Source organism: Notamacropus eugenii, chromosome 1 (assembly GCF_028372415.1).
Source record: "Notamacropus eugenii isolate mMacEug1 chromosome 1, mMacEug1.pri_v2, whole genome shotgun sequence".
Taxonomy (NCBI): Eukaryota; Metazoa; Chordata; class Mammalia; order Diprotodontia; family Macropodidae; genus Notamacropus; species Notamacropus eugenii.
The window spans coordinates 310,224,778-310,240,143 of NC_092872.1; the positions used below are offsets into that span (position 1 = coordinate 310,224,778).

Below are 15,366 nucleotides of genomic sequence, written 5' to 3' on the forward strand. Positions count from 1 at the left end.
AGCAGCTTATGGGCAGTCCAAAATTTGAGATTCAGTTAGATGAAAAAATTCTCATTTCTAACATGGCATAATTATTACTTTATGTAAGATACGTTTATGAAGGAAGCATACATGAGGAATTATTGTTTTGTTACCTTTTGGAAGGGCACACAAGAGGGGGAAATGTAGATTGTATATTTAATATACATATATGTATGTATATATAGAGAGAGACACACACAGAGAGACAAAAGGGGAAGAGAGAGAGAGAGAGAGAGAGAGAGAGAGAGAGAGAGAGAGAGAGGAATTTTCCACAGATGAATGGAAAAATTGCTTTGGAGTCTGCACAGATGGTTCTGGAGCAATGATGGGCAAGAATGTTGGATTTGTAGTAAAAGTTAAAGCTGGTGGCAATGAACATATCATTTTTACTCCCTGCATGATCCATTGGGAGGCACTCATAGCCAAAAAAAAAAAAAATCACCGAAGTCAGATGTTGTGCTTCATGATACTACCAAAATCATGAACTTCATTAAAAGCGATGCTCTCCTGTCCTAGACAATGGAGACAACTGAAGTTGCTTTATCTTTGGTGCATAATTTCTGTTTTAGAGAGGTGTGAGAAAATGCCTAATCCTTCACTTGTTGCTCATGTAACTGGAAAGTGCCAAAGTGGCTGCATTTAAACTACGTTCCACTCCTCCTAAGTTTCAACTCTCTCCTGAGAAAAGGGAAGTGTTTTTCATGATTATTTCTTGAGGATGGAAAGTGTTCATTGCAATGTATGAGAGTTTTGGTGCTTTTCAATGCTACTGCCATCTATTATCATATAAAAGGGGACTGGTCTCAATGGCACCTATTTTGTTTCCAGTTTTTGCCAAAATAAAGAAGGTTGCTATGAATGTTTTGTTGTATAATATCGGAGGTGTTCTCTACTGCAGATAACATGAAATTATTTTTTCTCGTCACTGTCTCTGGAACACATGCCCAACAATGAGATTGATGACTTAATAGAAAGGGAGTAAAGTTTAGTGACTCCTCTAATATAACTCTTGGCTTTGAACTTCCTATCCATATTCCTTCCTTATCTCTTTCTAATGCTGCCCAGATTTCTAGCTATTTCCATTACTTTTTTTCTCTTTCTGATTATTATTTTGACCAGACTGTGATTACATTGGAGTCTCTCAGTCAAGAAACTCTTTGCCAATGTGACTGTCTACTTGCTTTGCAGCTCAGAGCTTTTGAGAACTGCCAGGAGGCAACTATGAGGTTAAGTGACCTGCCCAACTTCGCATAGCTGACTCCAAGGCCAGTTCTCAAACTATTATGCTACTTCTCCATTTCCTATAACCTTTCACACAGCATCCTCACATACTCCCAGCTTGCCTTTGCCTTACTCTGGCTTATTTTCAAGTTTTGTTGCTTGATTTAAGGATAGTTTTGCTATCTAGCCAGGTTTAAATCATACCAAGTGGATGGTGGGAAAAATTTCTACTACCAATTCTCCCAACTCCTTCTATATGTAGCTAAAATTAAATGACCTCAGGGGTAGTGACTCTTCCTCCAACTGGGTGAAATAAATCCATAGACTGAGGAAAACTCTCTAGGACCAGTAATACCAAAGATCTTCCTTGTCCCCAGAGGTGTTACTATTTTTGAGTTACTAAAGGCCAAGAGACTTCTCTTGGGCATGAATCCTGCTGCTAGCTCCACCTACCTGGCTCTGGATGACTTTGTGATTAAACTGAAAGTCTCCTTAGTCATTTTTACTAACTTGAAAGCTAGAGCAAACCAAAAGAGAAATATGCCAAACACACCAAAGAACAAGATTATTGGAATTATTCAAAGAGTAATATGCAAATAATTTTACTCTATGATGTCATGAGTTTAGCACTCTCTTGAAGTTGTTTCTTTATAAAAACCATTGACTTTTTAAATAGATCTTCCCTTACTCTACATCTGTAATTTTATCAGCTTGATCTGATGAAACTACTTCAATCACTTTTCAGGATAAGATTGCTATTTTGGCTGCTAGTTTCTTTAATTTTACTTCAAAATTAGTATCCTTGGTGGGAGGAGGAGGTAAAAGGAGAAGGAAAGAAGGCTTACCTTTAGAGTCATGATTCTTTAGAGTTGAATATTTAAGAACGAGTTTGGGGAGGAAGACAATGTCAAGATCTGTGCTGTGGTCCCATTCCCTTCATGCCAACTCATCCTTCCCTGTAGGGAAGCAGTGTGGTACAGAGGAAAAAACACTGACTCTGGCTTTAAATCTTACCTCTGATGCTTCCTACTTATGTGACTTGAGGCTTCCCCAAGGCCTCATTTTCCTGATCTATAAAATGGAGTTGAAGAGAACAATTTATACAGAAACAACACTGCAACAATTAATAACTCTGAAAGACTTAGGAACTCAATGCAATGGCCAACTTTTCCAGGGGACAGATGAGAAAGATTGGTACTCACCTGTAATGCTGAAAGTTAAAGATCTTCCTGACCCATTAATGGGCCTGCCCATTAAGGGAAACTTGATTAGGGGAGGCCCACACCTTTTGTTAATTTCTATTGAGGCATTGGGTCAGAGGATCCTACCCTCCAGCTCTGAAAAGTCTATAAATACTCTGAAGTGTGGTTTTACTTGGGGGCTGAGTTTTTTGGAAGAAGGTTTGTGTGACAGATGAGACTCTGAGAAGCCACTAAAGAGTCTCTTGACTTTGAAAACCCAGATGTTGGTGTTTTTCTCTTTGGTAACTATGTATGTATTGCTTGTGGTCAGGCAGTTGAAAGCCCTGTCTGTTGATCTTTCTCTGTTTGTATTTTCTCTGAAGTTCAGGGTGCTGACTTTTTCCCTTGAACTAACTAAATGATATACGTGCTTGATTAAAGTAAGTTGTTGACCCCTCAAAAGTTGCTTTCCTTTTAGAAAAGAATGTGTACAGCAGGTCATTCAGTGTATGCCGGGGTTCTTGTTCTTGTTGATACACCACCTTCTGATGGGAAAGTAATGGACTAAATATGCAGAATAAGATATATATTTTTGGAAATATGCAATGTGGGAATTTGTTTTGCTTGATTATTCTGGATTATGTTGTTTCAAAGGGCTTTTTTGTTTTTTGTTTTATCTTGTTTTGCTTTGTTTTGTTTTCTCCAGTGAGAGGAAGAGAGGAAGGAGTGAGAGAAGACAAATGGTTGTTAATGGAGAAAATTTTGGTTAATAAATAAATGAATGAATAAAAAGGAAAGCATAGGACTTCTGGCCTCAGAGATCCCTTTCAGCCCTAGGCCTATGAGTCTATGAAAAGAGAACAGAAATGGTGTTTACTCACCAGTCTCTGTCTTACTCTCAGTACTCCAGCCAAGAGATGCTTACCACAGCCATGAGGGACAGTGTAGGGAGTTTGTGACTACAGGAGGGCAGAGTAGATAGGGAAATTTTGCCTGTGCAACTGCTGCAAGTACTGGAGTCACAATTACCACCCTGCTTGACCCATCCATAGGGAAGCAGGGAATGGTTAGAGCTTCTATTCCAATAGGAGGCCAGCTACAGGAGAAGAGTAAGAAGTGCTATGGAAAATGAGTACAGGAATCAGTATTTGTTGTTGTTGTTGTTCAATCATTTCAGTTGTGTCCGACTCTTCATGTCCCCATTTGGAGTTTTCTCAGTAAAGATACTGGAGTGGTTTGCCATTTCTTTCTCTAGTTCATTTTATAGATAAGAAAAATGAAGCATACAGAGTTAAGTGATTTATCTAGAGTCACATAGCTACTAATTATCTGAGGCCAGATTTGAACTAAGGAAGATGAGCTCTTCCTAACTTTAGTCTGGTATTGTATCTATTGTGCCATTTAACTCCCTTGCCTGGCACATTGTAGGTGCTTAATAAATGTTCATTGACAGGGTGAAGCCAAAATGGCAGAGTGAAAGCTGGGACTTTTAGAGGTCTCCCCCCCAAACACAGCCAAATACCTGTAAAAATTACTCTAAGCAAATTCTGGAGCTGCAGAACCTACATGAAGCAAATCTCCAGCCCAAGAATGCCTGGAAATTCTATGGAAAGCATCTATTGCACCAGGCTGAGAGCAGAGTGCAGTCCAGTGTGGGTGGCACTGACACAGACAGGACCTAAACAGGCCTCAGGGAGATTGAATCTCTGCATCTGTGGCAGTTTCCAAACTTCACAACCCCTAAAAGCTGAACACAAATTGGAAGGTCAGTGGAAAAAACCTGTCTGACCTATGTGAGAGGGTAGAGTAGTCTGGCCCAAGTCCCAGCATGGCAGAGGAGGTGGAGGAGCCCACGCAGCCACAGAAGCAGCAGGGGCAGTGGCAGGTGTTTCCAGAGCTCTAGGCACACAGATTGTGGGGGGGATTGAGCGACTGACAGTACACCCTCCCCCAATCCCACTGGAAGCAAAGAACTACTTTGACAAAGAGCTCAAAAATCAAGTAAACGGCTGGGGAAATGAACAAAAACCAGAAAAAGAATAAGACTATAGAATCTTACTTTGGTGATAAGGAAGACCAAAATATACAAACAGAACAAGACAAAGTTAAAGCTCCTACACTTAAAGCCTCCAAGAAAAATAAGAATTGGTCTTAGGCCTCGGAAGAGCTCAAAAAGGATTTTGAAAATGAAGTAAGAGAAGTAGAGGAAAAATTGGGAAGAAAAATGAGAGTGATGCAAAAAAATCATGAAAAACAAGTCAACTGTTTGCTAAAGGAGACCCCAAAAAGTGCTGAAGAACATAACACCTTTAAATATAGACTAACTCAAATGGCAAAAGAGATCCAAAAAACCAAAGAGGAGAAGAATGCCTTACAAAGCAGAATTGGTCAGATGGAAAAAGAGGTCCAAAAGCTCACTGAAGAAAATCATTCCTTAAATATTAGAATGGAGCAGATGGAAGCTAATGACTTTATGAGAAACCAAGAAATTACAAAACAAAACCAAAGAATGAAAAAATGGAAGACAACATGAAACATCTCATTGGAAAAACAACTGACCTGGAAAATATACCCAGGAGAGACAATTTAAAAACTATGGGGCTACCTGAAAGCCATGATGAAAAAAAAGAGCGTAGACATCATCTTTCATGAAATTATCAAGGAAAACTGCCCTGACATTCTAGAACCAGAGGGTAAAATCAATATGGAAAAAATCCACTGACCACCTCCTGAAAGAGATCCCAAAAAGAAAACTCCTAGGAATATTGTAGCCAAATTCTAGAGTTCCCAGTTAAAGGAGAAAATATTGCAAGCAGCCAGGAACAATTCAAGTATTGCGGAAACACAATCAGTATAATACAAGATCTAACAACTTCTACGTTAAGGGATCAGAGGACTTGGAATATGATATTACAGAGGTCAAAGGAGGTAAGATTAAAACCAAGAATCACCTACCCAGCAAAACTGAGTAGAATACTTCAGGGAAAAAATTAGTCATTCAGTGAAATAGAGGACTTTCAAGCATTCTTGATGAAAAGACCAGAGCTGAATAGAAAATCTGACTTTCAAATACAAGAATCAAGAGAAGCATGAAAAGGTAAACTGGAAAGAGAGATCATAAGGGACTTACCAACATTGAACTATTTACATTCCTACATGGAAAGATAATGTTTGTAACTCTTGAGACTTTTCTCAGTGTTTGGGTAGTTGGAGGGATTATATACATATAGACAGAGGGCACAGGGTAAGTTGAATAGGAAGGGATGATATCTAAAAATAATAAAATTATGGGGTGAGAGAGAAATATATTGGGAGAAGGAGAAAGGGTGAAATTGAATGAGGTAAATTATCTCTCACATAAAAAAGGCAAGAAAAAGCTTTTTCAGTGGAGGAGAAGGGGGAGGTGAGAGGGAAAGAGTGAACCTTTCTCTCATCGGATTTGGCTTAAGGAGGGAATAAAATGCACCCTCAATTTGGTATGAAAATCTATCTTACACTACAGGAAAGTATGTGGGAAGGGGTTAAGTGGGAGTGGGGCAAATGATAGAAGGGAGGGCAAGAGGAAGGAGGGGTAATTAAAAGTAAACATTTTTGAGGAGAAACAGGGTCAAAAGAGAATAGAATAAATGGGGGACAGGATAGGATGGAGGGAAATATAGTTAGTATTTCATAACATGACTATTATGGAAGTGTTTTGCATGATTGCATATGTGTAACCTATATCGAATTGCTTGCCTTCTTAATGGGGTAGGTGGAGAGAGAGGAAGAAAGAGAATTTGAAATGCAAAGTTTTAAAAATAAATGTTAAAAATTGTTTTTACATGCATGCAACTGGAAAATAAGAATACAGCCAATGAAGTATAGAAATCTTTCTTGCACTACAAGAAAATAGAGGGATGTGATAGAAGGGAGGTCAGATTAGGGGAAGGGATAATCAGAATCCAGGCTGTCTTGGGGTGGGAGGAGGGGAGAGATGGGAGAAAATTTGGAACTCAAAATCTTGTGGAAGTGAATGTTGAAAACTAAAAAATAAAAATGTTCATTGACTACTGAAGTAAAAGGTACCATCTAGAGAGCAGAATAGGGCTTCACTAAACCCAAGCCAGGGGTTTGGTTTTTTTGTTTTGTTTTGTTTTGTTTTTGCCAGGATTTAATCCTTACAGTATGAAAGAGCAAGAGTCTCAGGCCAGTAGCATAAAATAACTTGCCAGGCTATCGCAGAATTACATAAGACAACGAAGCTAGAATGGAATCTGTGGGTCAATAGAGAAATATACTTGTTTGCTCATGGGTTATTTGCTTTTTCCAACTTATCTTTACCATGAAAGGTGATAATCCTCAACCATCAGTGACAATACAGAATAGAATTGCTATAAGAGTTCACAAAAATTAAGTAGGGCTTTTTTAAAAGATGAGGCTAAGTTTAATTGGTAGAGACTTTCCAAGATTTTTTGTCTTATATGATATCAGCTTTGAAACTACCTCAAACTATGAGAAACATTTTTCAAACGCCCATCTATGTGAGTCTTCCCCTTCAGTAATATCCTAATTGTATTCAAACAGAAGCACCACACTCAGTTCTTCAGCAGTTGGCTCCAAAAGTTATTTGGGTCTCACTTCTCAGTTTTAAAATCACTGGATCAAGCTGTCTTGTCACTCACTTCATGGGCAATGATCAATACTGGAGCTGTCCACCACCACCATAGCAACAACAGGGGCACCCTCTTGAAAAATGATACGCTGTGGCAGAAGAGTAATATCTTGGCAAATAGGGAGATGGAAACCAGAACAGTCAGCTGCTGTGTGATGAAGCAGTCTTACAGAACAAGCCTTGACCTCTTGGACAATCTAAATGCTCTTAGCTCAGAACACAAGAAACTGAGCAGGCAGGGAGCTGGATAAAGTTATATTTGAGAGATTATTTTCTACTCCTAGTTTTCTTGTAATGCTAAATATTCTCTGAATTCCTCCTTAAAAGTCTATAAGATACAGCTTGATTATATACTGCTTTTTTCTCTAATTGCCCTCCACCTAGAATCCCACTCCCAGTGTGTTTGAATCCTACGTATTATTCAAAGCTAGGTTGACTGAGTGAATAGAGCACCCAGTCTGAAGTCAGGAAGAACTAAGTACAAATCCCAAATCTGGCCTCGGACCACTCACTAGCTGTGTGACCCTGGGAAAGTCCCAACATGCTTCATTTTTCTTATCTATAAAATGAACTGGAGAAGTAAATGATGAACCACTCCAGTATCTCTGCCAAGAAAACTGCAAAAAGGAGTCATGGAGAGTAGGACACATCTGAGAAACAACTATACAACAACGTTATTTAAAGCCTAGCTCATGTCCTCCCTCCTCCAAGCTTATAGTACTGCTACTGTTATTTTAAAGGACAGAAGATGAAACTTTATACCAGCTAAACATAGCCTAGGCAGCTAGGTGGTACAGTGGATAGAGCTCCAGTCCTGGAATCAGGAAGACCTGAATTCGGATAAAGTTTCAGACACTTACTAATTGTGTGACCCTGGGCAAGTCACTTAGCCTTGTTTGCCTCAGTTTCCTCATCTGTAAAATGATCTGAAGAAGGAAATGACAACCTTTTCTTTGCAAGAACCCCACCACCACTCCCAAAAAGGGGTCACAAAGAGTCAGATATGACTGAAAAGTGACTAAACAACAACAGCTTCATTTTTCAAAAGCCCATACATAATAATATGTTGATATTAAAAATGTTAACAATATGTTAATAACAGCATGCACATATATGTAAACAGAATATATAAGGAATTAATACACAGTAGTTTGGGGAAGCAGCAAAGGGAATGGGAAAACTTTATGTAGAAAGTGGTTCTTAACCTGAGCTTATAAAGAAACCAGGGATTGCAAGAAGTAGAGGAAAGGAGAGAGTGCTCCAGGACTTCCAGTGATAAGCAACAGAAATGGGAGGAGCAAAAAGTAGACCAATATGACTGGAAGCTGGGATGCTTTGAGAAGCAGTAAAGACCAAGAAAGGTAGGAAGGATCAAGGCTGTGAAAAGCTTTTAAATTCCAGAAAGAAGAGTAAAAGTTGAGAGAATAGAGAAATGTCCAATTGTTAGGAAGCCTGTCTTAACATTAAACGTAACTTTCTTTGCCGCATCTTTGTGGTATTTGGTTCTTCTATCTGAGGGCTAATCAAAGGCTCTGTTGATGAGGCCCACAAGGCTATACACAAAGTCAGGTCTCTGAGAGCCTTTATGGCAAACGTTCCACCAAATCTATTCCAAGTATCAAAGCTTTCAGAGGGGACTCAGAATCTCTCCTGCCTACTCATAGACTCAGACTAAACCCCACCTGTGCAAAGCAACTGTCAGAAGTTTCTAACCATTTTAAAACAGACCAGATTTCTCAGAAGGAGCTGATCAAACACCGGAAAGAACTGGTTAAATGGACAAATCCCATAGGAAAAGCAAGAGGCAAGACTAAGTCATGTAGTCAGGAGTGCATGTTTTTTCCTTGCTGCACCTTCTCCCAGTGCTCTGGTCCCTCTTCTACAAATCCATTTTTAAAACCAATGAAAACTCACAAGGGATTTCAAAAAGAGAAAATGAGGCTCGGCTTTAATCAGATTGTGATTAGGTCTCACACCTAGAAATCTATTCAGTTTTTCACAAGTGAAAGTAACAAATGACCCAAGAACTACTGCACTGAAAAATAATTCATCCTTTAATGAGTGGTAAACTGGAATTATTGATCTTATTTCTTTACTTCCTACCAAAACCTTCTAGATAATAACTTCGAATCACTTTAGTAATTCATTCATCAAATATTTATCGAGCCCATACAGCATACAAGGCATTGTGGTGGACTCTTTTTTATTTCGTCCTGACCTATGATTTCATCGGTGTGGGGATTTCCCAGTATAGAAACTTCCTATGTTGATTGCAGGTGGGCAACTTGCCTGTAACTCACAGTATTAAAGAGCTTCCTGGCACAGTTGTGAAGTGTGAAAAAAATGATTAAGACATAGATCAAGCCTTCATGTAGCATATAGTCAATTAGGAAGATAAGACATGAACAGATGGGATAATAATTAAGTTTCTAACAACTTTATAAAGGAATGGTGTTCAAAATGTAAATACCTTTCCATTCCAAATACTTGGGAGTGACAATCAATAGCTAGTAGGTAAGCGTTTATTAAGTGCTACTATATGCCAGGCACTGTTCTAAGCGCTGGAGATACAAAAAAGAGGCAAAAGATGGCCTCTACCTTCAAGGAGTTCACAATCTTATGAGGGAGACAACATGCAAACAAATATGTACAAACAACCTATATATAAGATAAATAGAAGAAATTCAACAGAGGGAAAAAACTAGAATTAAGAGGGGTTGGGAAAGATTTCCTGGAGAAGGTGGGGTTTTAGGCAGGGTTTAAAGGAAGAAAGGGAAACCATGGCAGAGATGAAGAGGGAGAGCTTTCGAGGTATAAGGGAATAGCCAGAGAAAATTTCCAGAGCCAAGAGTTGGAGTGCCTTCTTCAAAGAACCAAGGATACTAATGTCACTAGATTTAAAAGTATATGGTGGGAAGTCAGGTAAAAAAAAAAAGAAAGTTGGGGAGGAGGAGCTTTGTTACAAAGGATGTTGAATGCTAAACAGAAGGTTTTATTTTTGATCTTGAAGATGGACAGGGAGCCTCTGATGTGTGTGTGCGTGTGTGTATGTGTGTTGGGGATGGCCAGGAAGAATGACATGGTTGGACTTGCACTTTAGGAAGACTTTGAGATTAAGAAAGTGCGACTGGAATGTTTCAGAGACGGGGGAGATTAAGCATCCACTGGTTGCTGACTTATTCTAGTCTAAAGACCACTGTGACCTCAAGCTGACATACTAGAATCAATTCAATAAATTAAAACGAAGTGCCAACCACATGCAAAGCAGTGAGTTAAGTATCGGAGATACAAAATTGAAAAAGTGACATTGTCCTTGCTTTCAAGGAGTTTGTAGTCTACCAGTTGTAAATGTGTGTGCATTTACATGTAAATGTATGTGCAACCATCATACAAGGTAGGATGTGATTTGAACAAAAGAAAGAACACAAAGTAGTCATTGAAAATTTGAAGAGAGAGAAAAATACTTTCAATTGTTGGGGATAAGAAGAAAAGAAAATTCAAGTAAAGTCTTAGTGGGGTTGGCACTCTTCTATGCTCTTCTGTGGATGAGAACCTGAGGCAAAAGACAGAAAAGGCATTGCCTGAGGAACTAGAACTCTGAGATCTTTTCAGTATTAGAGCAGTTACAATCTCCAAAGTTCAGATTACAGTTAAAATGAAACATAAAAAAGTAGCAAGAGAAAACAAAGGGTTTCCCAGGCACTATAGTTCATTCAGATAAATTCTCCTATTCAACACACACACACACACACACACACACACACACACACACACACACACACACACACACACACACACCCCACTCTAATTTAGGAAATTAGAGTCCTATGTGCCCTAATCTCTCCAAAAAGTGTTTTGAAAAATGTTAACAAGGCAACATTATATTTTGTCTTAAATTTCTTCACCTAACAATGTTCTGTTACATTGCCTGCCTCATTACCCAGAAGGGAAAGTAAAAAGGGAAAAAAATCTACCAGTCATCTCCTGAAACAAACTCAAAACGAAAACTCTCAGCAATGTCATAGCCCCCATCCAGAACTTCCAAGTCAAAGGAAAAACACTTCAAGCAACTAAAAAGGGATTTATGTACCAAGAAGCCACACTTAGGATCACACAAAACTTGGCAACTGCCACTATAAGGAAAAGGAAAAGGAAAAGTTGGCATATGATAAAAGGCAAAAGATAAAAGTTTACAAACAAGAATAACTTGGCCTGCAAAATGAAATATAGTCTTATGGAGGGGGGAATTGACTTTTAGCTAAAATAGAGGCTTTCTTGATGAAAATATTCCTGATGAAAAGACTTAGGGTGAATGGAAACTTTGAAATACAAACACAGGAATCATGCAAAACACAGAAAAAAAAGACAAATGTATTTGTGCAACTAGAAAAGACTATATAATGATGGTGATGTTTACTAATAGAGGGAGAAAAAACAAGTGTTCCCTCACAACCTTATAATTTCAAAGGTTACAGAGGGAGATAAATGACAAGTGAATGGGGTAGTTTGTTATGTTGTAATGCTCTTAAGAGAAGAAAGAAAAGGGAGAGAAAAAGGAATATGCTAGGAAAGAAAGGAGGAGGAAGGAAATAGAGCCAATTATTTGATACAATTGGGGTACATGACAAGAAGATTATACAAATATAGAGAAAGAAGGAATAGGTGTAACATTCATCTCGACTTGACAAAGGAAGGTTGGATGCACTCTTATAGAATTTGGTGTAAAAATGCATTCAATTCAACAGAGGTAAAAAAGAAACAGGGACAGAAGAGTAGGGAAATTAAGAGGAAGGATAGATTCAGGGAGTTAGAAATAAGGAGAAAAAAATAAAGGTAATTTTCAAAACCTATTTTGCCCAATGATATGCCAACAATTTAAATGAAATTGATGAATATTTACAAAAATATAAAATACTGAGATTAATAAAAAAAATAAATAGAAGGTTTAAATAACTCAATCACAGGCAGGGAAAATCCATAAGAAAATAAAAAACTAAAGGAAATAAAAATTCAAGGACCAAAGGGACTTACAAGTGAATTCTATCCAACATTCAAAGAATAATTAATACCATTATTATGAAACATTTTTACAAAGTAAGAAAAGGATGGGATCCCACTAAATTTCTTTTGTGATACAAATATGATCCTGATACCTAAACTAAGAAGCAATAACACAGAGGAAGAATACTATGGGCCAATATCCCTAAAAAAATCCAAGGTAATAATTTTAAATGGAATGTTGGCAAAGAAGTCACAGCAACATATCAAAAAGACTATGTAATATGATCCAGCTTAACTTGCCAGGAATGCAGGATTAGTTCAATATTAGGAATACTGTGAACATAATAGACTTTGTTAATAATAAAAATAATAAAAGCCATGTAATAAAACATACCACTCATTTTTATTTTTTTTGAAGCATAGAATTAAATAAATTTTTCTTTAATATAGTAAACAGTATCTGTCTGAGCCAAGAACCAATGTTATTTATGATGAAAACACAATAGAAGCCTTTCCAGTGGGATTAGGAGAAAAGTAAGGATGTCCATTAACATCACCATTTTTTGATAATGCTAGCTGACACAATAAGCAAGAAATAGAAATTAATGGGATACACATAGGCAAAGAGAAAGTAAAACTACAACTTTTTATATAAGATTTGATATTCTGTTTAGAGTACCTTAAAGATTCAACTAAAAATTAATAAAAACAATAACTTCAGAAAAGTAGCAGGATATAAAATAAGCTTACATAAATAATTAGCTTTTCTGAATAATACCAAAAAAAGATAGAGAAGTTCCATTCAAAATTATTATAGAATATACCAAATATTTGGAATTCTACCTACCAATACAAATGCCAAAACTACCTGAATACAACTATGAAATACTTTCAAAAATATGAAGACAGACTTAAATATTAGAAGAAATACTAATTGCTCATGTAGAATATGCTAATATAATAAAGATAATACTACCTAAATTAATTCACTTGTTCATAACAATAAAATTACCAATTTGCCATACCAATCAAGTTACCTAAGAAGATTACTTTACATGGCTAGTAAAAAAAAATAGTAAAATTCATGTAGAGGAACAAAAAGTCAAGAAATTCAAGAGAAATAATGAAAGAAAACACTCAACGCTGTAGTACATCCCTACAAATACATACAGTGGCTTTTTTTTTTGGTCCAGACCTATGATTTCATTAGTGTAGGAAATTTCATGTGGAAGCTCTGTCTACCAATACAGAGTGGCAACCTGTGTGTAATTTTCCATCTTGGAGAGCTGTCCAGGGCAACCAAGAGGTCGATTAATTTGCCCATGATCACATAACTAATACATATCAGTTGTTCAGTCATTTCAGTCATGTCTGACTCTTTGTGACCCCATTTGGAATTTTCTTGGCAAAGATAGTGGAGTGGATTGTTATTTCCTTCTCCTGCTCATTTTACAGATGAGAAACTGAGGCAAACAGGGTTAAGTGACTTGCCCAAGGTCACACAGCTAAGTGAGTGTCTGAGGCCGTATTTGGATTCAGATCTTCCTGACTCCAGGCCCAGTAGTCCTTGCACTGCACCACCAGTTGCCCTAATATGTTGCAAAGGCAATATCAAAATCAAGGCCTTCTTGACTCCAAGGCTAAGCCTCTGCCCAGTATTCCTTGATGCCTCTTGTCATGTGTTTGTATGTATGTATACCTTGGAAGTAGCATGATACCTAACACAACTGTAAACTCCACTTCTATCACTCGTAGTTATAGTACTTAGTAGAGTGCATTGTATGTGGTAGGTGTTCCATATGTTTTTGAATGACTAATTTATCAGGTCCATGGTATAATGAATATATACCAGCAAAATAGCAACTATTGCACATTATAGCTCCCACATGGCATTTCAATCATTCAACTTTTGTCTCACCTCACAATCTCCCAACCCATTCCCCATGCACACCTATAGGAATTTCTTCCACACTAAGGAAGGGATTCCCAAACCCATACTTGCTGCTCCCAAAACTTTGCACTTCTTTAGTCTACATATTGATGATACCTAAGAGAGCCAGGATGCTTTATCACATTTGGTCAACAGCAGTCACCTTCTAACATCATATATTCCAAAATTTTATAATTTCTAAACTTCAAGATATCAAGTATTATAAAAATAGCACCTTAATTTATCAGTTCTGTGTTCATTATTTTTTACATTAAGTTTCATATCAGTATAATGTAGTAGAAATCCACCTGGATAAGGAGTCAAAAAACCTGGCATCTTTGCTACATAGTAAGACAGATAACTTTGGGCAAATAACTTAACTTGTCTGATCTTCAATTTCCTCATCCCTAAAAGGGGAATTAACAAAACACCTGATCTGTCTACTTTATAAGATAGTTGTGAACATCACATAAGATAATATGTATGAATGTGCTTGGAAAACCATCAAATATTTCAAAGAGTATAAGTTTAATAATAATAGTATTATTACCCAAAATAAGGATTGCATAAAATAGATAAAATTGCATAAAAAGCTTATGGTCATCCCTCAAGTGTGATCATAAACTTCATATTAAATTCACCAGTCAATCTTTGAACTGTTCTTTTTTCAAACATAATTAAAATTATTTAAATGTCTGAATTACATAGAATATGGAAATTTTTTCCTCTGTATAAAAAGGAGTATTCTCTATGGGGCTTCATACCTATACTTATCTATTTATTTAGAAATAGATAAATAGTATAAGGCTATATACTAAGAATATGTCATAAGTTAAGACAGAATTCTTTTGAAATTAATTTGGCCATAATCTCTACCATTAAATCAATTTTTTTTTGCTATAAAACTTTAATAACTCAGCAATCAGTCAAAGAGCCCATATAGATTGTAATGTTTTTAAATTATTTGTACAGGTTATTCAGAAAATCTTTTTGTTTTGTTTTAGAATTTTGTCAAGCTTTTATTAATGCTTTTCTTACTTTTTGCATCTTGCTTTACATCACCCTTCCTTGCTTTTTACTTTTCCTCCTGCCCTTACACACACACACACACACACACACACACACACACACACACACAATCTCTTGTAACAAAATAGTTAAGCTGCAAAATAGTTAAGCAAAACAAACCAACAGAATTATGTCTGACAACATTTGCAACAATCTACATCTATAGCCTACCAATTCTCTTCCAAGAGGAGGGAAATATGTTTGATCTTCATTCTTCTTCTGGAACCAAGATTGGTCATTGCTTTTAACTAGAATTGTTTTGTCTTTTAATGTTGTTTTCTTTTTCATTATGG

The 15,366-nt window shown here is 37.0% G+C and overlaps 1 protein-coding gene across 1 annotated transcript in view; it reads right to left on the reverse strand.

Moving 5' to 3' along the window:
- The window catches only part of GALNT16 (polypeptide N-acetylgalactosaminyltransferase 16), a 110,448-nt gene that overhangs the window by 86,952 nt on the left and 8,130 nt on the right, over positions 1-15,366 (reverse strand). The window lies entirely within an intron of this gene.